Source organism: Castor canadensis, chromosome 18, assembly GCF_047511655.1.
Source record: "Castor canadensis chromosome 18, mCasCan1.hap1v2, whole genome shotgun sequence".
NCBI lineage: Eukaryota > Metazoa > Chordata > Mammalia > Rodentia > Castoridae > Castor > Castor canadensis.
The window spans coordinates 43,377,856-43,405,562 of NC_133403.1; the positions used below are offsets into that span (position 1 = coordinate 43,377,856).

General features: G+C 40.0%; 1 long non-coding RNA gene across 1 annotated transcript in view; it reads left to right on the top strand.

The window, feature by feature from the left end:
• The first annotated feature begins 402 nt into the window (after nt 1-402).
• The window catches only part of LOC141418856 (uncharacterized), a 44,248-nt gene continuing 16,943 nt past the window's right edge, over nt 403-27,707 (top strand). Inside the window, exons 1-3 of the long non-coding RNA XR_012443518.1 lie at nt 403-612; nt 16,790-17,012; nt 19,445-19,498. This is a non-coding gene — a long non-coding RNA (uncharacterized lncRNA). The remainder of the gene's footprint in view (nt 613-16,789; nt 17,013-19,444; nt 19,499-27,707) is intronic.

The window sequence follows — 27,707 nt, forward strand, 5'->3', positions numbered from 1 at the left end:
TCCATTCTTCAGGTTGGATAAAATAAGGGAAATGAACCTCTAGGAAAAAGGAAGACAGAACCTTAAAAGGCTTAAAAGGCTTTAAAAGCAAGTATTCTTACCTATAATGCACTCCCTGTTTGGGTGCAAAGTCAGTTTGGAGATTTACATTTTTAAAATATCTTTTTCTACTTCTTTGCTGTCCTCCAATCCACCAGCCCTCTGTGGCTGCAAGGGTTCTCGTCTCTTCAGCAGCTTCTTCCCTTTTCATCCTGCTGCCAGGACCTTGATTTGGCAACTGATTCCTGTCTCCAGCCCCCAGAGATGATGACATCAAGTCTAAGTCACTCATGGCATCTGTGACAAGCATGTGATCCATTTACAGCCAATGAAATAGTAGGGGAAGTCTTCTTGAGGGTAGTCTCTATATACAGAAAATGATCACCCAGGAAAGGACTTTTGGCTGCCTCTATCTCCATCTCTGTCACTGTTTTAGAGGACACAGTTCCTGACTATGGCATCTGGAGGCTATGAGGCAGTTATCCCTGAAAAATAGCACATACTGAGAGAGGAAGAGGAAAGGATGAGCACCTTCCAGCTGTCTCCAACAGTCTTCCTGGGGTGTCCACTAAGGTAAGAAAAAGAATGGCCTACCAAAGATAACTGTTTCCTAATCCTTCAACCCCCTACCCTTCCCCAAATATAGTGTGACCTCTGTGGGTTCTAAGAATCCACTCATTTATGTAGATACAAGGTTATATTAAATTTATGTAAATGCAAGGATATACTTATTTATGTAAAAAGCAGATCAAGTATATTAAGGTAATATCTATCTATACATGTTGGAGTTTGAAGAATTAATTTACCCAGGAAAATACTACCCAAAACTTTCTGATTGACTTGTTGCTGTCATTGTGATCTTCTGTGGTCATTAGGTGCCTTACATATCATCTCTGTCCTTTTGGTCACTAATCCACACCACTTCTGAGGGGCCGAGGGGACCACACCCACACCCTCACATCAACTGGACACTCTGGGTGGATGGATCACTGGATTGATCACTGTGTCCTGGGCGCCACCATCAGGAAAGGCAGGGACAATGGACAGGACAATGGACAATGGATTTGCAGAGGCTGGTGCTGACATCAAGAGGGACTGGGAGATGACCACGCATATGCATAGAGGATGTGACCATGGGAAGTGCAGAGGACACGGAAATGAGGTGCTGGGGATAGGGAGACAGGGAGAAGTGGTAGGGAGTGGAGACTATCACAGAGGAGGGATCAGTCTATACTATGTGTGCGGGGGGAAGATAATGCAGATTACATAAAATTTACCATTTTAACCATTTTATCTAATTTTCTTTTTGGGTGATACTGGACTCAGGGCCTTGTGCTTGCTAGAAAGGCATTCTACTACTTGAGCCACTCCAATGGTCCCATTTTAGTCAAGTGTTGATAATAATTAACATTAAACATGAAACTGTGCAGCCATCACCTTCATCAATTCTAGAACTTTTTCATCTTCTCAAAATGAAACTTTCTGTCCATCTGGCAACCAGGCCCCACCCCACTTCTTATGACTCCTTACAACCACTAATCTATATTCCGTATCTCTGGACTTGCCTCTACTAGGAATTTCATGCATATGGAATCAAACCATAGGGGGCCTTTCGTGACTGAATTTTTTCACTTAAAACGTTTTTAAGACTTATGTACATCATAGCATAAAGTCAGTATTTCATTCCTCTTCCTATCTGGATAAATTCTGTTGTAAAAATAGATTAAAGTTTGCTTCTCTGTGCAGTAGTTGGTGGGTGTATAATTTATTTCTACTTTCTGACTATTATGAAAAAGTTCTGCCCTGTAAAATCTTGTTGTGTCCCTGGATCCAGATTGCTGGGTTGGGGTCAAAAAGTGTCTTCAAAGAAAGAATTCAAGGGTGGACTCAGAGGAGACTAAACCAGGAGCGGGCTTATTAACAAAAACAAAGTAAAGCAAGAGTACACACTTGAGGTGGGAGAGTGGGGAGGCTCAAGGGGGAGCACCTGCCCTGAGAGTCCCAAGAACTTAAGGTTTTATTGGGGTCTGTGACGTGGAGGCGGCCATCCTGGGAACTAGGCTATGCAGCATTAATTCTTTCCACATGTCAGGTGGTGGGAAGGGGTGGTCAGAATGGACTTTTCACTGGATTGTGGAGGCTGTAGGTCACCAAGACCCTGTTGTATAAGACAAATCACTCTGTTAACATCAGCAGGCAGGGATGTGATTGTTTTAATCAATATCCAAGCCCTCTTTTCATTTACCAGGTTTCTTAACTAACTGCCTAATGCCTATGTTGGCTCAATTGTTTTCAATTATTGCAGCTATTTTAAATTTATACTTCTAATATTTTTACTATTTGCTATTGGTTTACAATAACAAAATTGACTTAGCTTTCTCATTAAATAAAGGAATCCTAATAATTCCTTCCATAATACTTTAATTCTTTTTCTTATTATTGTAAGAGTTAGGAGGTAATGCATATGAAAGTCCTTAGACTTTCACTTAGTATGGAGTAAACGCTCAGTTAATGCCTGGCAGTATTGCTGTCTTTATTGCTAGAGCTATTATTTGTATCTCCATCTCTGCCCTCCTGGGCCCCAAGTGCACTGTTCTGCAATGTCTTGTGGAGTGGGAACCAAACACCAAGATGACCATGACCTCTCATGACAGTAACGCCCTTGAGATGCTGCCATTTCAAGGCTGACACGAGTCAGCCTCCTTTCCTTTCACATTTAGACTCGTCTTGAATTGTTAGCCTGACACTCTCTACTTTGCGGGCCTTCAAAGAGCTGAAATGTGGGCGGGCTGGCTTTTGGCTCCCTAAAATAGTTTTATGTAGTAGCCACCATTTTTATTAATTTAAGAGATATTTTTGGAGATAAAAAGCCTGTCTATTCCATTTACAGAATTCTCTTTTCTAGCATGAGGCTACCTGGGAGGTCAACTTGGCACACAATAGGGACTTGGTGTATAAGAAACCAGAGTCAGGAACATGGTTGGGCTTCAATTGACATTCTGCTCAGAGTAAAGAGAAGTGTCTTTCTGTATCCTGAACCTCTACTGCTTGAGGGATTCCTTCGATAGCAACTTAAAAAAATAACAACAAAAAATGACTAAAACCCAAATAAACCTTGCTACTTAAACAAGATCGATATTTATTTCCTTTTCATATAAAATATATTGTTTTTTTTTTTTTTTTTGGCAGTTTAGGATTGGTCTGTTCAAGGTTAGCAGGACTCAGGCTTGTAATCTTTTTGCTTCATATATTGTATGACTTTCACCTCAAGTTTTGTTCATGGTTGCAAAGCACTGACAAAGTTGCAGCCATTGCATCTATACTCTGTACATACATGAAGGAATCAGACACAACTCCCAGTAAAGCTATCTCAGTGCAAGTAGCCTTTCTGATAGCCACATACAACAGCTACATTTCTGGTTGTATGTCACCATTTGAGGGATGCTATGGGTTTCAGCAAGAAAGTTGGCTCTCTTTTGACAGATTAATAAGGAATTAGACCCAAGTCACAATCGATTATTTTTGGCATATCCATTCAAACTGGACCCCTGATTTTTTAGTGTCCCTAGCCACAGATGGGGCACAGATTAGAACTTGTTCTCATGAGGGAGAATACCTAAGAAAAACTGTTTTATGCACATGTGTGCTTATGTACACATCTGTACTCTCTAATCATAAATGACTGGGGGTTGCTATTTCACACATGGTTTTCTGCTGATAAATGACCTGAGGCTATTAGGATTTAGGAAAACAAAACCACTCTGTGCACTTGCAGTTTGGAAATGTATCGCCATCACTTGCAACTGAAGCTTGCAAATATGGTTGCACCAATCCTGCACTGGTCAAGTGGACCCAGCCATCCTTTCAGTGGTGGTCAAAAAAGGCCATAGCTGTGAAGACCACAGATAGGACTGGACTGGGCTGGGATTAAAGAATGTAAACAAGGCTCTTAGACAGATAAATGAGGCATACAGTTTGGGAATTATCTCCATGTATCTTTGAACCAATACCAGGAAGAGAGCCTCAATTTGGTAGATTTTCGCAAGAAAACATATCATGTATTTGGTGAAAACCAGAAATGGACAGAAACCAGCCTAAAGTCTTGCCATGAGAAGTGTGTGGTCATGCATGGTCTTCTTGACTTGACAGCTTGCTGAGAAGCAGGAAAGGATTGCCACAGTTTACAAGTTGGTCCTGAAATCTTGCTCTGAAATGGAAGAGAAAAGAAAATCTTCTCAAATGTGATAGCACCACATCATGTACTCAGGAAATACAATAATAAGTTCTGTTCCTTAGTGGGTTATGGGGGCTGTGTCGAGTGTTTGAGAGTGGGGTAGATGTGTGAGTTGATGTCAAATGCTGTCTTCATTCCTGAGTACATGCAGGGATTAACAGAAGCTCTTATCTAACTTTCAATTTTAAGCATACTTAGGTCCATTGTAGAAAAAAATTGAAATTTCGTGAAAGTGTAAATTTGAAAAATCAAGGGCTGAGAGAGTGGCTTAAGTGATAGAAGAGCCCACCCAGCAAGCTTTGGAGCCCTGAGTTCAAACCCCAGTACCACATATACACACATACACACACAATTAATAAGGTTGAAAATAAAAAAAGTCCCAACAACAGATAGCCACTGTTAAAATGTTTTTTGTTTTCAGTCTTTATATCATATCTGTATATATGTATGCACACATGCACATTAAAATAATCCTCTGATATTATACATATTTTAAAAAGTGTCCTATCTCCTGTTTCATGAACTTGATGTATTCTGAATGATTCCCTACACTCTTAACTACTATTTAAAAGTTTAGTCATTAGTATTGAAATGTGTATTGTCACTCATACCTTGTTGATGACAAAGGTAAGTAAGGGTGACCCTGAAGTATTCAGGATTCAATTATAGTTTTGTGTGACTTCAAAATTGTTCGAAGGCTCTGAAGTCACAAATTCAGGCTTCCCTTCACTCTATGTCCACCAAATGATAATTCGAGTTTGGTCATATAAGTTCACAATAGCCCAATGATAACAGGCAGTGTTTACCTTGCCCTTGGTGTGTGCTAGGCATTCTCTAAGCTTCACATAAGGGAGCTCATCAAACTGTTACTCCCAACAAAATATAAATATTTTTATCACCTTCTTTCTATGTGTGAAGGATCTAAGATAAAGATATTAAATAACTTATTGAAGTTTGTCCAACTAGCTAGAAGACAGCAAGATGAAAATAAAAACCAAGGCAGTCAGACTTTGACAGACAACACCTTAATTCCAAAGATAGGACTGTGCACAGTCTGGATCCTCTAGAAATGTATGTCAGTAATGAAACACAGGAACATTTTGAGCTTTCTTGATAGCGTTACTCAGAGATGTTCCCATATTTGTTTGGGAGTGGGTCATTGGCTTCCCCACTGACTTCCTTAATGGCCGTTCTGAACTGTTCATATTCAAGAAGATGCAAAGAACAAAACTAAATTAATACTTTTTCTTTGGTCATCAGGACTTTCACTCATGCATGCACTCATTCACCATTGAAATCCACCTGTGCGCCAAGCACTTTGTCACTCAACACACTGGTAATAAGGCATACAGGGTATTTTCTGCTAAGAGCATGTGCGTTGAGAAGAAACTTGTATTCTTCAACACTAACACAGCTCACCACAGCACTGACAGAGCCTGTGCCACACAGAGGTTCCAACCTTACAAAATGGTTCACCTCAGTCACAGTCTTGTTGAGTGCTTATGGGTCTTTGTAAGTTATCCTAGAACCTGGAGTTTGCAAGAAGAAATCAGACTCCCTCTAATTAACAAGGATCGCAGATCTAAACAAACATAAGAATTGCAAATAGCCATTCCCCTGGGAGTAATTGACATCCTAAACAAGGCTTCCCATCATGGAGTTTAAAATACTAGGCTTCTTGAAACAAAATTTATCTTATTCTGACATAGGATGACCAAACCATCTGGAGAAACAAATTGGGGTGAGCCCTTTCCAAGTGTGTTAATGAAACATGAGTTGTCAGGATAAGACAGAAGATGAGGCAAAGTCAGTAAGGCCTAGCACTTAATTGATTTGTCTTCTAGGAAATTAAGACCATAGACAGCATGACTCACAGCCAGATACCAGATGTAATGGTCATTAAAAGCTTATTAGAAGAATAGATTCAGGTAACAGACCTGAAACAAGTCAATAGAGAGAACAAAGTTGGCTCGCCACAAGCTCTGTCTCAATCTATTTCCTCACACAGCATTCCTCCTTTTCTCTTCTGCCTGAAATAATTAACATTGTATAACAGCTTGACATCCAAGAATTTCTGTTCTTAAAGCCAGAGGCTGCTTCATAGGTGTACTAATCACACTTTGTGCCATTGTGACAAAATATCTAACATGAACAACTTAAGGAGCAAAGCATTATTCTGGTTCACAGTTTCAGACATTTGTGTCCATGGTCCTTAGTTCTGTGATTCTAGGTTCCAGGTGAGGCAGAACATCTTGGTGGTGGAAGCACAGGGCAGAGGCTATGCACTTCATGGTACAGAGGACACAGAGGTAGAAGAAGGGACTGGAGACCAGGTATAACCTTCAAAGATAGACCCTCAGAGACTGTCTTGCTCCAGCTAAACCCAATCTCCTGAAATTTCCATTGCTTCCCAAAACAGCATCTCCATCTGGGGAACAAGCACTCAACATATGAGCTTGTGGGAAATATTTCATATTCAACCAAAACAAAAGGTGAGAGAAATTTGTTCCTGGACTCTTCTAGAACCTAGAAGATGAAAAGGAATTCCTCTCTAGGCACGGTGTGTATCCAAGATGAACTATTGGAATGCATTGGATAACTTCTTTAATATCTTAGAGCATGTGGCAAAGACAGAATCCTACAGGTATCAGTGTGTTCTGTAGTTCCCAGACTTCTCCACAGCTAAACTGGAGTCACTTGACTCTTTCTGGGAGAAGAAGTGCCATCTGTCACTTCTGGGATGAAGTACACAAAGCTGATTGTCTTTTCTATCTCTCTTTGCCCTTGCTACAAGGATCTTGGAAGCTTCTTGCTCCAGTTTTTCAGCTACAAGGCAGAAGGTAATCAAGCCCAGGTCTATGAGGAGTGAATCTTTAAAATTTCAAGAGACTGAGATTTTCAAGTGTGCTGTGGCAACTATTGATAAATACCCTAAACCAGAATGTGTCCTCCTAATGCCTTTCCAAAGCCCACTTCAATAAATACAAAAATGCCTGTTTTTTTTAGACAACACAACCCAGGAACAGCATTTCTGCATTTCAGCAAGAGGCTACTGTGGAGATGGCAGAAATGTTAGTTACTAGATTCTAAAAATAGACCAGGTACATTCACAGTGGCACAATTCCCAAATTGAATGGAGCAGCTCTTTGGACTTGTACTGATGGATGATGTTCACATGGGCAAAGGAGATCCAGTGAATCATAAGAATTTTTTACTGACTGTACTGTGAACAGAGCTTGAGCCAGAAGGCTGATATTTCACCCATCTTAAATTAAGAACAATGGGTCCTTCTTTGATCATTTACCCAATAGGTAGAATAAAATACCAGGGCTGAAAGGGCTTTCAAAATGATCCTGATGAAATCCTTTACTTTAATCCAAATATTATGTTCCATAGGCTGTGATGGACACTGGGAATAAAAGGATAAGTGAGCCCAATCCCTTTCTTCAAGGAGCTTCCATTTTAAGTAAAACTAACCATGAAACTGAAAATTTAAAGATATAGACCTGGGATTTCCATAAAGGGTTCTATGAGAATTTGGGGGAACTGAACTTAGGTCAGCTTAAAGTTCAGAGAAAGCTTTCTGAAGACTGGTGCACCAGGTGGATCTTGAAGGATGTCAAACAAATATAGAAATATTTCAAGGAGAGGAGTTTGGGAGCAAAGTCGTGAAAATATATAACAGCATGGTGTCTAAGAAAAGAACTATGGTGCTTTCCATGCTACAGAGAGTGGTCTAAATTCTTTCTGTGTCTGTACTCCACACATTTGGCTGGGTAGTCCTGGGGTATAAGGTGGAAAACTGCAAAGTATGAATTTGAGCAATATCGGTCAGAAGAGAGATCTAATTCACTAAAAGTGGGATACACTCCAGGTTGTTACCAAATGTTATGCTTGTTTAAAGGGCTTTGAAGTCATGAGTATGTGATCAGAACCACTGTATGATTTTAAAGAGATTTGTATGAGATTAGTGATAAGATAGATGTATTATAACACAGGCAGAGGAACAAAGAGGCAATTGAAGGGGATACTCCATTCTTATAATGGCAAAGATTAAGTGGATCAAGGACTGGAGGTGTAGCTGAGTGGTAGATACTTTTTAGAATGTGGAAGGTCATGGGTTTGATCCCCAGAAACACCACACACACACACACACACACACACACACACACACACACACACACGTGAAATATGTTTGTAATTAGAATGTAAAATCTAGTGGTTGAAAATGTCTTAGGATGGAAGTAGTTATGAAGTCACCCTTCTGGATTGTCTCAGTTATGAAGTCTCCTCTTCATATTCATGATATACATCAAGACCAGTACAAAAGAAATAAATAGAAACTACAGGTGCCATGATACTTGGGAAGAGTTTCAGCTCAAGATGGTGAATGAATTCCTACCAAAATAGTGTGAGTAGTTAATGTGTGAGATATACTGAGCCTGTGCCATCAAGAGCATTGAAACCTGGTCCTCTGAAATCATACAGGGAGACAAAGGCATTAATCCATCACAGGAAAGACAGGGAGGCAGGAAGGTGAACACTGACAGTAGACAGGGGTCCTGATGAAGGGATTTCCCATAACTTTTAGATAACTCAGTGACAGCTGCTCTTTCATGGGGCATCACAGGCTGGGAATGCATGCACCACTGTTAGCACTCACAGTCATTTCAAGATGAAGAGTACAGAGCTTTCTCAGTATTCTGAGGAGGAAGCAAAATTTTAAACTAATTTTGTATTTTCTTTTTGCTTTGCTTACATGCATCCATGCTTCTTTTTATTGAGAGATGATATGTTAACCCTGACAAGTAATGAGAGCATCTCAGATCCTCTGCAGATGGCCCAATTCGCCAATAATGCCCTGGAATTTTGAAATTAAATGTCATAGATTTCAAACCTTGTAACATTCCCAAAAAGGAAAATGAAACCAAAATCACTGTAAGAAATGCTGAATCCATATGTTTAAGTATTAAATCTGTTTTGAGCTGGAACATTATGTGTTTTGAAATATGGTGAAGGTTATTAAGCACAGGTTAATATCTTAACTATACAAAGAGTGCTAACAAGTAAAAAGAGGAAAAAGAAAGAATATGAATAGATCACTTATCAAAGAAGAGTCAGAATTGAAAAATACACTTTAACCGTTACAATAATAAAACACACTGAGGATACCATATGTACTGATAATATTTTTAAGTTTTATATAAAATTATACACACAAAAAAGGGAACCTACATTTGGAAAAGAGATTATATACTAGTAAAAAAAATTTTAGTACAAACTGCTGGAGAGATTATATATTAGTATATTTGCATTATGCTTCAAAATCTTTTATAGGGTATAACTTTTAATTCAGCCATCTGGTGTGTGTGTGTGTGTGTGTGTGTGTGTGTGTTGGGTGTTGTGAACTATTTACCTGTAACTGGTTTTGAACTGCGATCCTCCTGATCCTGATCTCTGCTTTCTGAATAGCTAGGATTACGGGTGTGAGCCACCAGCCCCTGGCTAGCTGTCTAACTTTTTAAATGTTAACTCTTAGGATTTTAATCACATGTTGAACGCATTTCAGTTTGAAAGTAATCATCACTACATTGTTTAAAATAATGAAAAGTGGAAATAACCTACAAGTCTAAAAACTGAGGATGATGTAAACCAGCCTCAGACAGACTAGCCCAAGACATTTTCTCTTTGGATAACTCATGGATTCAAATGAAAGTTAAATGATTTGTCAGTTTTTAAAAACAGACTTTTAAACTTTGTAGTGTTGTTTGCCTTGAAAGACCTGGACATCCATCAACACTGCATTGTAACATAGCAGAAATGTACATTTATGGGTACAGCTAAACATTGACTTCCTTCCTTAGACTGCATTTCTCTCTTTACTCTGAATTCGGTAATCTCGTTTTGATCTAAATGCAATTGTTTCCTTTACTTGTCTGAATCTTTTTAAGTATTTGAGTTTATTGTTCTTGAATTACATCATACATAAGGTACATAATGTTTATGTACGTAGTGGAATGTTAGCCAACCATGAAAAGATGACATTTTTGAAAATATTTCCTAGTAGAGATATATATATATGTATAGTGTCCAACATGTTACAGTCATTATTTATAGAATGATTATTTTCCTGGTCCAAAAATGCAGAGAACAAGACTAGATTTGTGCCAAAAACTTAACAGAATTTGCCTCTGAGTGTTAGCAGAGTTAACACCTCTTATTTTCTTCCTTCTGCTTGTCTGTATTCTCCAAATATTCTACCATGTCCGCTTCTGCCCTGCAGCTCCTACCTGTAGTTTTGCCCTCACCTGGACTGCTGCTGTATGCTGTGGCCAGATCCACGTCTAACTTGAGCTTGTGTTGACTGCAAGTGACTTCACATGACTGACCCATGGAGGCAAACACTGGGACCAGGGCTGGCTGGCCCCTGTCCCATCCTGCTTGACCACTGTAACCTCAACTTTTATCACTTAGTTTTAGATCAAGTATAGAAAACCCTTCACACTTGGTTGCAAGGCTCAGAAAACTGAAATGTGTAACAAGATGATCCATCAGGAAATAAATTTTAGCACTAGAACATGGAACAGAGAGAAAGAGGGAGAATCAGAGGAAAAGACTGTTCTCTGTATCTGCAATGTATCCGTGATTATCATTCATTCTTGATTGATAAGTCTTTCCAATATGGAGTTTCCCCTGTACTGCAGAAAGAAGGGAGCACCTCTGTCTCAGGTGTGGACTGTCACATCTCTGTGTTCTAGGAAGTGCCCAAGGTGACCTTCTTGTAATTACAGTACTTAGATTCTTTGCCCCTGATTTCAGAAAATACAGCCTCAAACAGTTCCTATTGCTGGGTTTGCAGAAACAAAAGAAGCAAAACAATTAATTCTTACATTTTCCTGCTTTGGGATTATATTCTCATGAGTTTAGAAAAATGAAGAATGCTTTTACTGACCCAGCTATATATAGCTGGAAATGCATTGTGAGATTTAGGATGGTAAGAAAAAATCATTCAAATAAATAACATTTATTCTTCTGTAGGAGAAACATTTTAAAATACCTCAGAATCGTATTTTAATTCTAACAAAAATCCAGGAAACAGCTCCTGCCCCCCACCCTTAATAAACATTTGATGCAAGAAGCAACTAGTTCCCTTGGCCGAGTCAGCTGGAAGTGAATCCCTGTCCTGTGCAGGTCTTCCCTCCTCCTGTGTGCTGGAGGCAGAGACATCTCCTTGCTGGGTGTCTGAGGGGAGGGCCTCTGAAACCTTATGCTAATCCCTGTTTATTTCCAAACAGGCTGTGTTTGTTTTGTGCCTTGCCAGCTGACAACAATGACAGCTGAAAATAACTCCAGGAATGAAAAGAGAGGAGGTGCCAGTGTTTTATCCGGGGTTTTTGGACCTTCAGCCCTCAGAAGTGTTCTGTGGAGATGGTCGGCTTCCAGGGACATAAGAGTAGCCCAGGGACAATGTGCCATTTTTGAATTGAGAAAAGGGAAAAGATGCAAAGAATTGTTAAATGTAAGCTGTTTACATGGGAGGCCAAAAGCAGTGGGTTTGTGATTTTTGTCTCATGCTTCTCACTTATGTTAGATGAGCGATAGTAAAATGCAGACACACACGCACAGAAACACAGTCATGTCTTCTTTTAAAATGTCAGAATATGACAGTGCTATTCCACATGGGAACACCCACTGGGGAAGAGTCACAAAGGCCCCTTCCATAGCATTCATGGCTAAGTGTTATCTGCTTAATGTCTATAGATATTTGAGTGTGTGACCCTGATACAATTTTGATCATATTTTGTTGACACAATTAAGGGTAGAAAGTTAAAGGAACAACCTCAGTGTCTATCAACTGATGAGTGAACTAAGAAAATGTGGTGTGTGTATAAAACAGAGTCCTATCCAGTCATAAAACTGAATGAAATCTTGTCATATGAGACACCACCGGTAGAAGTGGAACCATTACTGTTAAGTGAAATAAGACAGGCACAGAAAAACAGGTCCTGCAAGATCTCACTCCCATGTGGAATCTTAAAAGAGGTGATCTCACAGAATGGTCACCAGGGGCTGGGGAGCGTAGGAGGGGTGGGGAAGGTGGATCAATGGACGTTAAGTTATAGTTAGGTAGGAACAAAGTAGGGTGACTATAGAAACCAACCATGTAATATACATGGAGAAAGAAATTTGAAAGCTTTCATCATGAAGAAATGTTTATCATTTCGGGAAATGGATCTGTTTTAACTGACTTAAATTTTATACCATATACACATGTGTTGAACATTACCTGTTACCCCATTAATAGGTAAAATTTGTAAGGTTTCTACATATTAGTTTTAAAACAGATCAAAATTAGAGTGGAACCCTAAGAAATGTGCATCACCTGATAACTGATAACCATTGAACTAAAGACCCCAAGCTAACACTGTATCCCCGAGGACTGAGGGTGGTATTTGTCTAGTTATCGTGTTAAGATGTGATTTTAATTTCTTACTGTTCCTCTCATGAGTGTGCAGTGGAGTTTCCTAGACCCTAAGAGACAGAGCCACAGACCGAATGCAGACGCAGCTGGTTCCCATTAAGCAGGACAAGGGAGAGATTAGTAAAAATGCAAAATACTTCTGCTCTCCTCCTTCATTGTTTCTGGAATAATATAGTTATTCATATAAAAACTCTGTTGTTTATGTTACTGTGTAATGGGTTCACTATTTTTTAAAATAAATACATAAAGACATTTAAAATGTTCTCAGTGTTAATTTCTCGTATCCTAAATAGCCATAGACAGAATCCATACACACAAAAGTTCTTTGGAGTCATTCATGTTTCACAGTGGTACGAAGTCCTGGGACAAAATGTTTGAGAACCACAGTTTTAGGACCCTATGAAAATATAACTGGGGTGTGGTGACATAGAACTACAGTTCTAGCACTTAGAGACTGAGGTAGGATGATCACTTGAGCACATGAGTTCGAGACCAGCCTGGACAACAGAGCAAGACCCCCATCTTAAAAAAAAAATAATCAACTGCCTTCACTGAGTTCCTTTTTTATACTCAAGATTCCCTGAGTATTGTGTGATGCTTTTGATCTGCACAAACGCCACCACATTCAGTTATTTACCACACAAGTAGCTTTCCTAACAAGTGAGTTGTTACTGGGACTATACAGTATGTGTGTACACATGCACTTATCTTCTGAGCCATAAGATCTGCAATCCATCCTACTTCCTGGATTTAAAGATGTTAGTACCTTTTGGATCAAATGGTTTGAGGGATGCCCAGGAAATTGGCAAAGCACACATCTGGATGTGTCTATATTTCCAGACAAGATTGTCCTGAGTGTCAGCAAAATGACTGGTACCATCCAATAGGCTGTAGGCTTGGATGGAACAGAAGCATGGAAAATGGAAGATACTTCCTTTAGCACATGCTCAGCCCTTCTTGAATGGATGTAATTTTCTGACTCCAGTGAACATCTATCTCCAGGTTCTTCAGCCTTGGAGTGCGCATTTTACCAATGGCTCTCCAGGGGCTTTCAGGTCCCAAAGCCCTGGCTTGAGACTGTGTCATTGTTCCTTATTCTGTTGTACTTGGCTGCATGGATGTAGCAGCTCTGGGTTCCTCTGCCTCTTCAACCTTCAGAGGCCATTCAGCCTCTGATCACAAGGACCCATCTGCTAACCTCCCTCTTTTAATTACATTCATTCAATTGGACTTGCTCCTTTGGAGAGCCCTGACTGATACAGATGGAAAGCAGTGATTACACACACTCCTCACCTGCAGATGAGGAAGTTAAGAGCAGGAGGAGTTGGTCAGGCTGGAAGCCCTCCAATGGCTTCTCACACCATGCAGGGCCAATTTCAAGTCCCCGCCATTGACCATGAAGCCCTCCCAGCTCTGACCCAATCCAACCTCCTTCCCTTCTCCTGTGCTCCAAGTGCTTTGTGTGGAGCTGGGCAGACACCAACGTGCTTCCTCAGAAGGGGAAAAGCTGTTCTCAGAGCTCCTTGGGGTACTGGGAAAGGTCTCATTTTGTGGTGTTTGAAAGGGTGGACTGAATTTGCTCTTGTTACGTGGTCAACGATCAGAAATGAAATTCTGACCATTTTTGGTGAGCCTTTTAAGCAGGCTTGTGGGATGGAAGCTTTGGAATGGCTTTTGGATCAATACTTAGAGGTAAGCAGAAACTTTAAACAAGTAAATAAATGTGCTATCACAATTTTCCAACACTTATATTTTACCTAGAAGTCATAGTTTGGTTATAGTTTTGGTTTAGTTCATTTTTGTAGAATCAGAATAGTTTTAGCTTTTCATATGAAACTTCTAAGGAAGCTAAGATGAACAAGGAAACCAAATTATAAGTCAAAGTCTGCTTTATTTCCATGGATTGAATTGGTCCCTATTATCTTCTCTTCTCTCAGCCAGCTTCTTCTTTATTTAATGGATTGTGTTAAAAACCACTTACGTGTAGAGGGAAGTCTTTTGATGCTCATATCTAGTCTCATAAAACAAAGCCTTTCATTCTGAGCTCCCAGAATGATGGGTTTGCATCTTAAATCCTGCTTTATGGTCCTCCTTGGGGAAGCAGAGCCCACCCCGTCACCTACCTGGTCTTTTCTCTTTTCTATCATTTTATGAGTTCATATTTTCCTGTCCATCCAGCAGGATTGCTAAGGCAACTGGGAGGACTCTCCTCTGCAGACCTGAGTCACACATCTCGCCATGTCCTGGTCCTGCTTACCTATGCATCCAGGCTCTCTGTCTCTTGCTTTCTCAACACATACCTCACTGTGTTCTATGTCTATCTCAGTCCCTTCTCCTGGGCCCACCTAGCTCTGGGCTCCCTCAATCCCATCCTGAGTTCCTCAGTACATGGAGCCTCTCCCCTGCAGGAGCTGTGTAGGTTCCAGACCCCTGCCCCACCCCAACTTCCTCACCTGGCTCCAGGTGTGCAGCCCTTGAAGTTGGAAATGTAGACACAATCCAACAAGCACTTGGAGTCTGCTTGTTGTAATCTGGACAGAAGGCCTTATTCCGCAATTCTAACCAAGAACAAATCACATAGACACTGCACAATGAATTTAGGGAGGTGCAAGTTTATTTTTTCCAGAGAGCAGAGTGGGAAATAACTCTCTGGGAATGCATTTGTAGGACACCTATGTTTTCAAAATCTAGCAAATTTCACAGTAGGCATTACTAGTTGTGATCTAATGACTGAAGGAATCTTCATCTTTAGAGTCACCTTCACTAGCAAGGCAGAGGCTAAAAGGAAGCACTTTTGTCACATAAGAAAGCCAGAAGAATGCACATGTTGCTGGGTGTCGTGGTGCATGTCTGTACTTAGTTATTTAGGAGGTGAAGACTGGGAAGATCTTGATTTAAAACAAGCAAACAAGCCCAATGTGATGGAGCCATGTCTATAATCCCAGCTACCTGAGAGGTATATGTAGGCGGGTCATGGGGTGAGACCAGCTTGAGTAAAAAGATGAGACCTATCTGAAAAATAAATAAAGCAAAAATGGCTGGGGCTTGGCTCAGTTAGTAGAGTGCTTGCTTACCGAGTGTGAGGCTATGAGTTCAAATTCCAGTACCACCACCACAAAAAAAATTCTGATGTTGCAACCTGGGTATGACCCATGGGTAGCTGTGGCCATCCACCTGCTGCAGCCTGAACCAACCTGCAAGCCTGGCCAGGACTTGCGCTCAGGGAGGGGCCTGTGGATTTACATACATGTAATCAATGTATCCTTGTTATATACAATTACAGGTTGAGCACCCCACTATGAAAATCCAAAATGCTTAAAAAAATCTGGAAATTTGCTGGGCACCAGTGGCTCACTCCTGTAATCTCAGCTATTCAGGAGGCAGAGATCAGGAGGATGGTGCTTTGAAGCCAGCCAGGGCAAATAGCTCATGAGACCCTGTCTCAAAAAGTAACCAACCCCCGAAGAAAGGGCTGGTGGAGTGGCTCAAGTGGTAGAGCACCTACCTAGCAAGCATCAGGCCCTGAGTTCAAGCTGCAGTAATGCCCCTCTTACAAAAAAAATCTGGAAATTTCTGAGCACTGTTATGATGTCACAAGCAGCAAATTCTTCAATGTGATACTTTGTTTCATGCACAAAATTGTTAAAAATATTCTATTAAATTATCTTCAAGTTATGTGTATGAGATGAAAATAAATGAGTATTTTGTTTAGGCTTTAGACCTATCAAGATATGTAAGCATTTATTTATTTCTAAAATAAACTTTGCAAGAAAGAAACTGGACCTTGTTTCCACTCAGATTTGAATCCAGCACTCTTTATAAATGTATGGTCCCCACCCAAAAGAAGCCAGAGTCACGTAGTCCAAAAATCAACTTGAATGCATTCAGCCAAGTCACACATTCACCATGAAGATGAAAACAGGTAAGAAAGAATCATTTGGAGAAAGAGAACTGTGGTCTGTGACGATAACTGTGTTATTTTCTACTTGATCTGTTCATTCTGCATTCCTTTTTCTTCATTCTTTGTGTGACAGAACTCGGAACCATTTGTCTTCTGAGTGGGAGGACTCCTGGGAAGGAAATCATCAGGAAAGGTCTGAATTGTCACTAATCTGCATGGGAGGCCTCTCCTGTAAAGATGGAAACTGGCTTGGTTGTGTCTCCTCCTTGCTGCTATCCCCTACTGCCATGGAAAGACAGCACAGCAGTGTGCTAGGAGAAGAAGCATCCTTGGGATCAGACGTCCTGATATTACTCGTGAGTCTGACTTTTCTCTTGGGCAGACGCGCACATTTATCTATTACTGAACCTTAGTTTCCTGATCTCTAAAACAGGTACGGTAATAATACCACAATAAAAACATAATAACAGATAGGATAATGCTGTTTACTTACATTGTAAACCTGTGATGAATAACTGCTAAAATGCCTAGTGTAAGTACTTGTTAAATGCTGGGTATTTAGGGAACTGATCCTAAAAGCATTAATGTGACACATTTTTTTTTCACTAAATGAAATGAGGGAATATTTAGGAGGCCACAAAAGTAACCACTTTCTTTTTACTTTCATATCAAGGAAACGATGGTCACTCCCCACTCAACCAACTTTTTTTTTTTTTTTTGGTAGAATTAAAGAAAATTGAATCTGGTACTCCCAACTCACTCTTTGAAGTTCAAGTAATTTCATGTGAATGAAAAGTAAACTCAAGGAAGGATCTGGCTTTGCTCTTCTGTTTTTTTTTTGTTTTTTTTTTAAATTCCTAGCTGGTTCCTCCCTTGCTCTAAGTGAGGGAGCTGTGTTGTCAGGGGTAAAGGCACTAAAGTGGCTTTAAGTCATAATAGCTCCAGGCATTGCTAGGCAACAACTGTCACTGCTAACAGAGGAAGGTCCCCTTCTGCAGGGGAAGTATGGGGGGCACTGCCAACCTTCTCTGACTTCAAACACAGCCCGGGAGGGATCCCTGCTCACTGCCAGGACAGGAAGCCAGGGGAAAGCATCCCTCTAATACCTGCAGACCTACAAGGGCAGCAGGAGCCCTGAGGGCCCAGGCTGGAGCTGCGATGCTGTAGTAACCATCAGCTGCTGATGTCATGAAGATTTTGGCCTCACCTGAAGAAGGAAGAGAAGACATGCCAGGCCAAGAGAGATACTTCCATTTTAATATGGTCTCTATTATGACTTCCCACAGCAAAGTCTTAGAAATTAAAGTTACAGACATATAGATAAGAAGATACAGGCAACAGATTTGAACTGGATATACATATGAACTCAGATACACATATAGATATATGGCCATCTCTGGTCTCTTTAAATTACTGATATTCGTATGCACAAACCATGACTAGATTACAATCTCCAGCAACATATTTGATATACTTAGTTGTTCCATGCACCATCTTCAATCTTCAAGTGTCTTGTGGTCATGATAAATGGATGAAGTACAGAAGAGAAGACACACTAGATAAGAAATGGTGAAGAATCAGTTGTGAAGACCTCAGCCAGTCTTTTTCTTTGTGACCACTGAGGAATGAAGGGGCAAATGTGTGGAAGGAAGGATCCCAGATGCCTGTGGACACAGTTCCATTTTTCCCCTGTAGGAATTTTGCCTGATTCTGGTGAAGAAACAGGCTTTTGGAAGATGCTGGAAGAAATTATTTGACAAATGGTTCTACAAGACCTGTGCACATGTTGAGTTACTGTGAGTCACTTTGGCATTTGGAGGATAGTATTCCCATGTGAGCTCCTGAATCTGTTGTAGGGTAGATTCTACTCTTGATCTTTCCAGTTCTATCCAGCAACGGATTCTTCATTTTGAATGCAACCCATTTGAGTCAGGGGTTGCAGAAACTTACATGCCAAAGACCATGAATTGAAATAGAGATGCTGCCAGACTCCACTGTTGTGCTTGCCTGTGGACAAGAAGAGGCATGAGAAGAGGGCATCCCGTCAAGAAAGTGGGGCTCACATTGTTGGGGTTTCCTTTTCATGGAAGGATGAACAGCTTGTAATGGAACCCTGATAGGAGGTCCCAGCAGGGGACCTAGGACGTCAACCAGGGGCCAGCAGGGAGGGACCAGTGTTTTCCATTTTCTCTGGACCACACAGAAATGCCTCAGGACATGAGTTGTCCATTATGAATGTCAAAGCTGACTCAAATCCATATTCAGATAGCTGAACCCCTCTGCAGTGGAGCCTCAAACACAGGGAAGACAAAACACAAGCAACAGTGTCCTTACCTAGACCACCAGGGGTCCAGATCCCTTTTCACCTCCCAGGCTCTTGGTCTATGGAAATGTATCTTGGCTCGACTGACCCAAAAACATTAGGACAAAAATTCAAGCAAATAGTGAAGAATTCTAGGCGGGGGGAGGGGGGTGAGTCCATGTTGGACCAGTTGTTTTCTTATTTAAGGATAAAATGAATTACGGATCGTGAAAAAGTTTCAGTGACAGAGTAAAAACAATGAATATAGGCTGAGTATAGGATGCGACTGAAGAGAGAATTTAGCAAGGATTTATTTATTAAAAGAATCAAATGTTTCCTTTGAATAAAATTTCTTACACATCCTGGACTTTGTACCTATAAATAAGGTTGACTATCTGGGAAGGAGTAAAAGAGTCATAATTCTTTTCCCTGAGGCAGCAGAGAAGATTATCTGTAAATATTGTCTTTGACCCTCATCTATTTTAGGAACTGCAGGAATTAAGAAGAGGAACCTGGGGAAAAGTAAAGAAAGAGAGAAGAGTAAGTGGAGTGACAGTTGTCAATTTATCTGTTTTCCCTCGTGTGTGAATAAAGCAAAGGGTTGAGACAGATGGACTTGCTCACTTGGTCTAGCCCACAAGCTCATCTACGCCTCCTCAGCTGCCTGCTCTTTCACCTATATTCTCCCTTGAAAGCTTCACAAACTCTATAAATTGATTCTTCTAAAAGCATGGGTGGTATAAACTAGCTAGGGGATGGCAGGAGGAGACTGTCTGCTCACAAATTAGCACATGTAGGAAAACACAGAAATTGATTCAGAGATGCCCAGCACATCTGCAGGGATACTTGTTTAGAAACTTGAACAGAATTCCTAGAGTCAGAATTCTTGGAGTCAGGCAAACATTCTTTTCCCCACTCATTTATGCCTCCTATTTCAGAGAGGAAATAGGATTTTTCCTTAGGGTTCCTAAGAGTAGGGTGGGGGGCTCTGTGCCTTAGGATGAGGCATTACTGTTAATATCAACAGTAAAGACAGATTTATTATTAATGTCTCCATAAATATTTAACAATCAAAGTTAGACACCAAAGAAGATTCTCAAAAATTCCCTATGATGGCCACTTTTGCCGTTAGAGATTTTTCCTCTTTTGTTATTGTAAACATCTTCAATTAGCAAAGAAAAATTGTATCTTACCCAAAGTATAAATAATTTTACCTTAAAACAAATGGATTCCAGAGGTTAACTTCTAATGATTAAGTAGCTTCTTTGAGCTACCTTACCCTCTTTTCTGCCATTTTTCCCGTGTTCTCTTTGGGGTGCTGGTACAATGATCCATCTTAAGCAGTAAGTGTTTTTTCACACACACTTTATGTGTGCAGTTACATTGAAGTCCTTGGAAGTTAATCTACAACCTAGAGGCACCCCCTACACACACAAATGGCTTAGAAAATACTAAGTATGAAAACATGCTTCATGAATATTAGCTTTTATTGCACTCATGTGCATGCTTTATGAAATAATTACTTCTGGTGATAAAGCAGAACACATCCTCTCCCTGCAATTATGGTTGGTTATTCTTAATTAAGGAATACCGAACTTCAAAGCATGATTCACAGAAACAAATACAAACCACCAGTGACTTGCCTCTCCCAAATGCAAAGTTTAGAGTTGAGAACAATCATGAGTTTTTAGGGTCACTTGGAAGCTCAGGTATTCTAAGAGTCTACTGTGTTAAGTGTTCGATTTTACATTGGCTTTAAAATAATACTGACTGATTTTCAGTATTGCTGTACATTCTGTTTCACACATGCATGAGCTTACTCAAGTGATACTTCACAGATCTTTATTAGCATAGACTCCGTCTCCAGCTCTAATGATGTCCAGTAGGAAACCAGCTCTTCCTGGCCTCACACACATCCTGAGCAGGGTTCAGAACGCACTCCATGGTGTCCATTGGTTTCAGAATATCTTCCTTGTTGCCCAAGGATGTCTCTTCATCACAGAAGAGGTAGAGGCACAAACTACCTTGGCTTCCCTCACCCTACTTCCAGTCTTGTAACTCACAGTCAATCTAGGCTGTGTCCAGAAAAAGCTCTTCTTCCTCACTTTTCTTGACCTTCTCTGTTTTGGAAAAAGGTCGATGGCTTTATGCATCCTAGAACCACTTGCCACAGATTTTTATTTGAAAATCTGCATTGTGATTTCATTCCTCATTTTAGAAGTTTTGATATTAACACTTTTCCTCCTCACACATTTCTGTAGCATGACAGGGTAATTAAAGTACCAAGGTTGAATGCAATCCCAGGAAGCATGGCACCTACTATCCCTATAATCCTCACTCTGAGATCACACAGGATGGAAACTAAGGTGCGCCATGGAACAGGATGGACTCAACCATGCGGGTGAGATGGAAGCTTTGTACCTTTGCCATCCTGCTTGGTTCATGGCTGGGGACTGGTATCCCCATAGTGATAGGATGGTTTTATGTCCAGAAATTTTCATTTCAGTTTTCGTTTAGGCCAACTCAGTTACACTCAACTCTTTGAGGGCCATAGTTGTTATTTTAGAAGATAATATTATAAATTCATGCCTACTATAGAATTTATGATTGACAGAAGATTTTCAAGAATAATGTTGACCAGGAATAATTTTCCTCTTATGTGCTGACTATGGGAATGTAGTTATGTTGAATCCTCATAGCGACTCCTCTTTGTGCAGCATGTCTCATTGCTGGCTTTCCATGTGTATTCACTTTACAAATCAGTCTTGGGCCTTTAAAAAAGTAACAGACCCAGAAAGCATTCATTAAACAGGGCCAGTGTCAGATTCCAACATAGGGTTTTTATGGTAAACCATAGGAATGTCTCAATCCTCAGGGCTTGAGGAAATTAATCATATGCAGAAGAAAATGAGTCTATAATAAATGTCTTTTTTCAAGCCAAGGAATACTTCAAAAGGCTTTGCTATTTCTGCCCATGAAAATTAATTCCTACTTCTTTGAGGACTCAGAAACTGCTGAAGCATTGACTTAGTAATAATACGGAGCAGTTGTATGTTTCTATCTGTCATTAATCAACACTGATTCTTTGCTATTTGTATTTGCACTTCAAATAGTGAACACATTCTAAAGTAGTGGAATACATGCCCTTGTATTTCCAGAATATGGCTTTTATACTTTCCTTAAGATCTTTTTACTGTTTTAGGCTAACCTCATTAAACTGACAGCTTATCAAGTCTAATAAATTATTTTATGTGCTTGGTATCCAGTAGGTGCTTAAGAAATGTCTGCTAAAAATTTATTCAATGAATAATTGATGTGCAGTCTCTAGCATTCCTATAAATATTGGAGAGACAACAACAAAGATAATTAACAAAGTTCCTAAAAGCTGATAATAGGGTGGAAGGGAATATAAAAATAGATGAGATCCCCTATTAATAGAGCACACCTCACGAGGTGGTGATTGTTGTGATGGATGTAGAACAAGGCAAAGAGAACAGAGAGGCAGAAGAAGAGTTGCGGAAGGCCTTTCCCATGGATGACATCTGAACGCAAGCCTGAGGACCTGAGGGAGGAAGCCATGGTTATGTGAGGAAAAGAACTTACTGAAAACCTCTGAAGTGGGAGAATGCTTGGTGTGCTTTGGGAACAGCTAGGAAGACAGAGAAGGAAGAGAAGGAGGGACGGAGGGGAAAAGGGAGGGATGAATGATTGTCATCTTGTGAGCTTGTGATCTGCTTACTCTGTTCCCAAAAGCCCCTTTTCAGAGTGAGGAGGGAGATGGATGACACATCTGAAAACTCTTTCCTCCATAACTTGGGATTTCTTCACTCTGTCTACCTTTTGAATTGCATGACACAGCACGCAGTGCATGTATGTAATGGGAAACCCAACGAAGCCGCCATTTGTGATTTACATACTACTTGTATGATTATTGGGTACATAATACTAAGTACAAAGGCAGGGTAACCCAAGGTTTGTCCATGAACCATTGATGTCATCACAACATCTTGGGTAAGATGGCAGATGAGAAGTTTGTTCCTTATGGATCTGTCAGGGTCAGGGTAATGAAGAAAGTGTATTTCAAAGAGTGAGAGAGAGGAAGAACATTGGAAATGGAGAGATGACAGAACAGTTTAAAACATGGAAAACTAGAAAGACAATGGAGAGAAAAGGAGACAGTCCACACTCAAATTCTAGCTTGGGTGGAGGACAAGAGGGAATCAAAAAGCTGCAAGAACAAAGTAAACCAGGAAGCTCTGGTGACAATAGACTAGCCACAGGAGACATCCAGAATTCTCACAAGCCTTAAAGACAGTGCAGGTATTTGGTATGACAGTGACTCTTCATTCATGACAGGCCAGCACTGCAGAAGAAATCCATTATGTCACCCCTTATCTCAGAGTGCTATACCCAGGTACCATCTTGAGAAAGTCTTGTTGTTTGAGACTGAGCTACCCTGGGGATTTGAAAACAAGGTTTAATAACAAGATAAGGGTCCTGGGAACACCCAGCCACAGTGTCTCAGGGGGAGATAGCTACAGGAAACAGTCATGCAGAGGGGAGGTTTGGTTGCAGACTCTCTGAGAAGTTTGGGCAATAGGAGTTCAGTCTGTGGTGCCTGCAGTGTTCAGCGGCTCTGCCCTCTGTGGTGAGGAGCCAGTCCAGTCTCCTGTGGATTACTTCAGAAAGTAAGGAACTTACTCACTAAAGAAGGAAACAAATAACACCCATGAAGCCCATCACCAGATGAGTGTGCACAGAGTGTGCTCAGTCCCTTCAGGGGTAGAGTTCAGTGACCAGTGGGTAGTGGCACTTACATCAATTTATAATGGCCACATTTCCAAGAAAATGTACTTATAATCAGGCAATATGTTAGCCTAAACAAATAACAGATTGAAACAATAAAATTCTTACATGAAATTACTAAAGCCCTTTGGAAAATGACTTAGCAGTGTCTAGTAAAATTGAATATGTGAATATTATACAACTCAGCTATTCTACTTGTAGGTATTTACTAGCATTAAGGAGCATGATTACCAAAAGACATGCTTTACAACATTCATAGAAGGATTATTCACAATAGCCCGAGACTGGAAAGACCCCAGATCCCATCAACCGTAAGATGAACAGCTTGTGACATATGTGACAGTCACATAACATAGCACAGAGAAGTTTTCAGCAGCAGCTATGAACAACAATAGTTGGTAGGTCTCAAAATCTTAACATTGGGTGAAAACAGCCAGTATTCTATACAAGGTCCATGCAAGCAAAAACGCATAGAAGGTGTAAGAAGTCAGAATGGTGGTTAATTTGGGGGAGGACTCAATACTGTTGAGGAGGAAGAGAGCAGGAGTGAGTGCTGATGGACTGCTGTCATGTGTTTCTTAGTCTGGGAGCCCGTGATGAAGGCATGTTCACTCTGTGAGCATCCAAGAGGTTTACAGTCAGAGATGCACATTTAGGTGTGCTTTCACAGTTTTGTTTTTAAGGATCAATTGATTCCATAGTACCACTGAAAATAAAGTGGGTGCTCTTACTCCTTGATGTATGTTTTCTGATCTTTTCACAGCTCTAAAACAGACTTATGAAGTTTGGTGAGTCTTTTCAGATATAAAATTAAAAGAAATGATTATGAATTTGCATGTGCAAATGATGTTGTAAGATTCTATAATTGAGCTTCCTCTGAGTTCTATCTTGAAATAAGAAAATAATGCGCCATTAAAAGAAAGTATAGTAACGGAGAAAGTGAACACAAACAGCCTTGACTCAGGATTTGGTTCCGATGCTCTTATCTAGACATCAGTTACTTTGCACTGATCTACACAATTACTTATTTCAGAGTATAATATCCAAGACAGCACCCTTCTACTGAGAACGCCATTGTTCCTCTTGGCACCTGCTCTCTCTCATAACAGAGAGCAATAAATACAACTTACTCAACAATGTATGCGTTCCTGGTGGCTTCTGGCTGAGGCTGGTGATACCATCCCTCCTTAACTTCCCTTTGGGGTTTGATTTTTCTTTGTTCTACTAGTAATTTTGCCATGTCTACAATATGTATCTTTCATTCATTTCTAATGGTATTTCTAAAAATGGGATTTTTCTCACTGTGATAAGCAGTACTGTTTTGGGAATTAGTCTTTCTCTGACACAAAGGTGACCTCGGGTGGGCTAGACAAGACCCACTTTGCTGATGGGAAGAGAAGGGAGAGGATTGTTTGCTTCACCAGCAGCCCTGGTGGACAGGTGTCCAGGTGACTCCCTCCCACTCTGACAATAGTCCCAAGCTGTTGTTTGTAATCAAGGGTGGTGCAGGTGAGCAGACACCACTCCTCTAACCACTCGGTGCCTCCTCACAGAACCTAGGCCACTGTGTAGCAGTAAGGGCACAAGATTGCTGATGGTGCTAAACAGCACCAAAGAGGCACAAAGGAAAGGACTCAGCTCATTATTTATGATGTACAAAAAAAAAATGGGGGTTCTCATACCCTTGCACCTAGGAGCAAAAATGTGTACATCCACCTAGAAAAATTAAATACATTGAAACTCTTAAAATATTTGGTGCACAAATTCTATTATAGTAATTATTCTAAAAATAATTGGGTCAGTATTCAAAGATTTTATGTCAGTGGATATTAAACTAACTGATGAGTATGTTGTTTGTCCATATAAAGGAATATAATGAAAAAAATAAATCAAACCATAGAAAAAATACTCGGTGTCCTGGAAACATTTGTGACCCAATGTTATAGTTTTAATAGTCACGCTACATTGTAGCATGTATAGTATTATTTAAAAGTATGTATTTAAGTTTTTCTTAACTGTAAATACTATTAATATTCTAAATCAGCATTGGTACTCAGTAAATAAGTTTATATTTCTCCCTTTTTCTAAAATAAACTCCTAGGCTAAGATCCTTGAGAAAAATAGTCCATGTTAATTAATCCCTATTTTATTATAGTTGTCAGTGAAAATAATTTCACTTATTCAGTATGCAACCAAGAAGATAATGCCCCATTAGATTTGATTATCATTGTGGTATGTCATTGCAAAATGAGATGCATAGAAACCTGCATTTTTCTGGCTAACAGGAGAAGAAAAGAATTGGTGGGGGATAATTAGAGAACTTTCTAAAACAATTTTTTAAGTATGCATGTCATTGAGTTCAGGTTCCAATCTGGATTCGCTGTGCCTTCTAACGGGCAATTTACTGAAAGTCGAAACAAAAGCAAACAGAAATCAAAATTTTGACTTTTTGTTTTTACCGATGGAAAAGATATATTCCACTGTGTGTTATAGTGTACATATCAGTGGAAAGTACTTGAAACTAATTACTTTAGCACTAGAATGAGATTAATTGACACAATGGACTTATCTACTCTTATCAGTGTCACTCTTCAGAAATCCTGTATCTGTTGTGGCTGGTTGAAGCTTTATTAAATTCAGACTCAAACCATTAAATCAAGGCTCTGGGGCTCTCACAGTCGGCAGAGAAAACAAGTTTCACATATTGCCGTGGGGTTTCTCTGTTATCTCAGGTCCTTGTGTGCTTTCATTTTTCTGAAGTCCAGTATCTCACGAAAAGCATCTGGGAAAAGTCTGCTAGGCTGGAAGCTGCTTTGAGTGGCTTTGACAGCAGAGCTAGAGCAAAATGACTTGTGTCATGCTGGAAACTGTTAACCACTGGAGTCTGAAGGCAGAGAAAGCCTCAAACACAATTGCTGCATTTTCCAGCTTTTTCCTCAGATTTCAACTGAGCTGTCCTTTTTCATTATATGTAAGTTGTTTAAGGGTCTCATGTGAACAGGGTAAGAAATTCAAGACAGGGCTACGTTTGCACAGTCTTAACATTCAAAGTGCATGGATATGAGTGGGAGAAAATTGGAAAATTGGAAAATCACAAAAATCCCCAAAACAGATCTCTGAATCACTTTCCCTGATATCCTGGTCTCTCTTTTTTTTTTTCCTTGATTAGGGGAAATTAGTGATATATTCCTATGGAAGTTGATTTTTTATTTTCAACACAAAATCAACAAAGTTGTTCTTTCTTTCAGGAATCCAAGTTTTTTGTATGTTGAGTTAGGGAAAAGTCCTTCATAGAATTGGTGACCACATTTAAGGTGAAAATCAGGTGGCCTTTTATAAAGAAATATATAGAAAACTAAAAAAATGAGCACCCTAAAAAAACACAATATCTCTATTAACACAGCAAAAACAGGTCTGTTACAAACAAAAATGACAAATGGAGTTATTCATGGTGTACCCATTGGTGTTGATGGTTGTGTTTGTGGATCAGAACAGATGATAAACCAACTTCTAAGCCTTCTTTTGTCACCCTGCCCTTGTCTATACTATCTCATGGTTTTTGTGAGGATTAAAACACAATGGCAGGTCTACTGTAAGCACTGAACATATGTGAGTCTTTGGAATTGTCTTGTTGGTACATTGAAGGACAATATTCACCTCTGGACCTTCTGGCAGAGTATTCCTTTAGTATCACTGAACAGAGTTTAGAAAAGATTGAGCAGGCTTTTCGTTGATTTTAATTCTTGTGCATGTAAATACTTCTGTTTTGAAAATTGAAAAAAATCATGGAAGATTTCCTTGGGATGTAGGTTGAGAGTTGCACATGGTTTAGGAGTTGCTATGAAATTCTTAAGTCCATGATACAATTTCTCTCCCTTGGGGTCATCTATTTTCAATGGCCTTTATACCCTTTATCGGGGTGGGGCTGCTGTGTGGCAGTCAC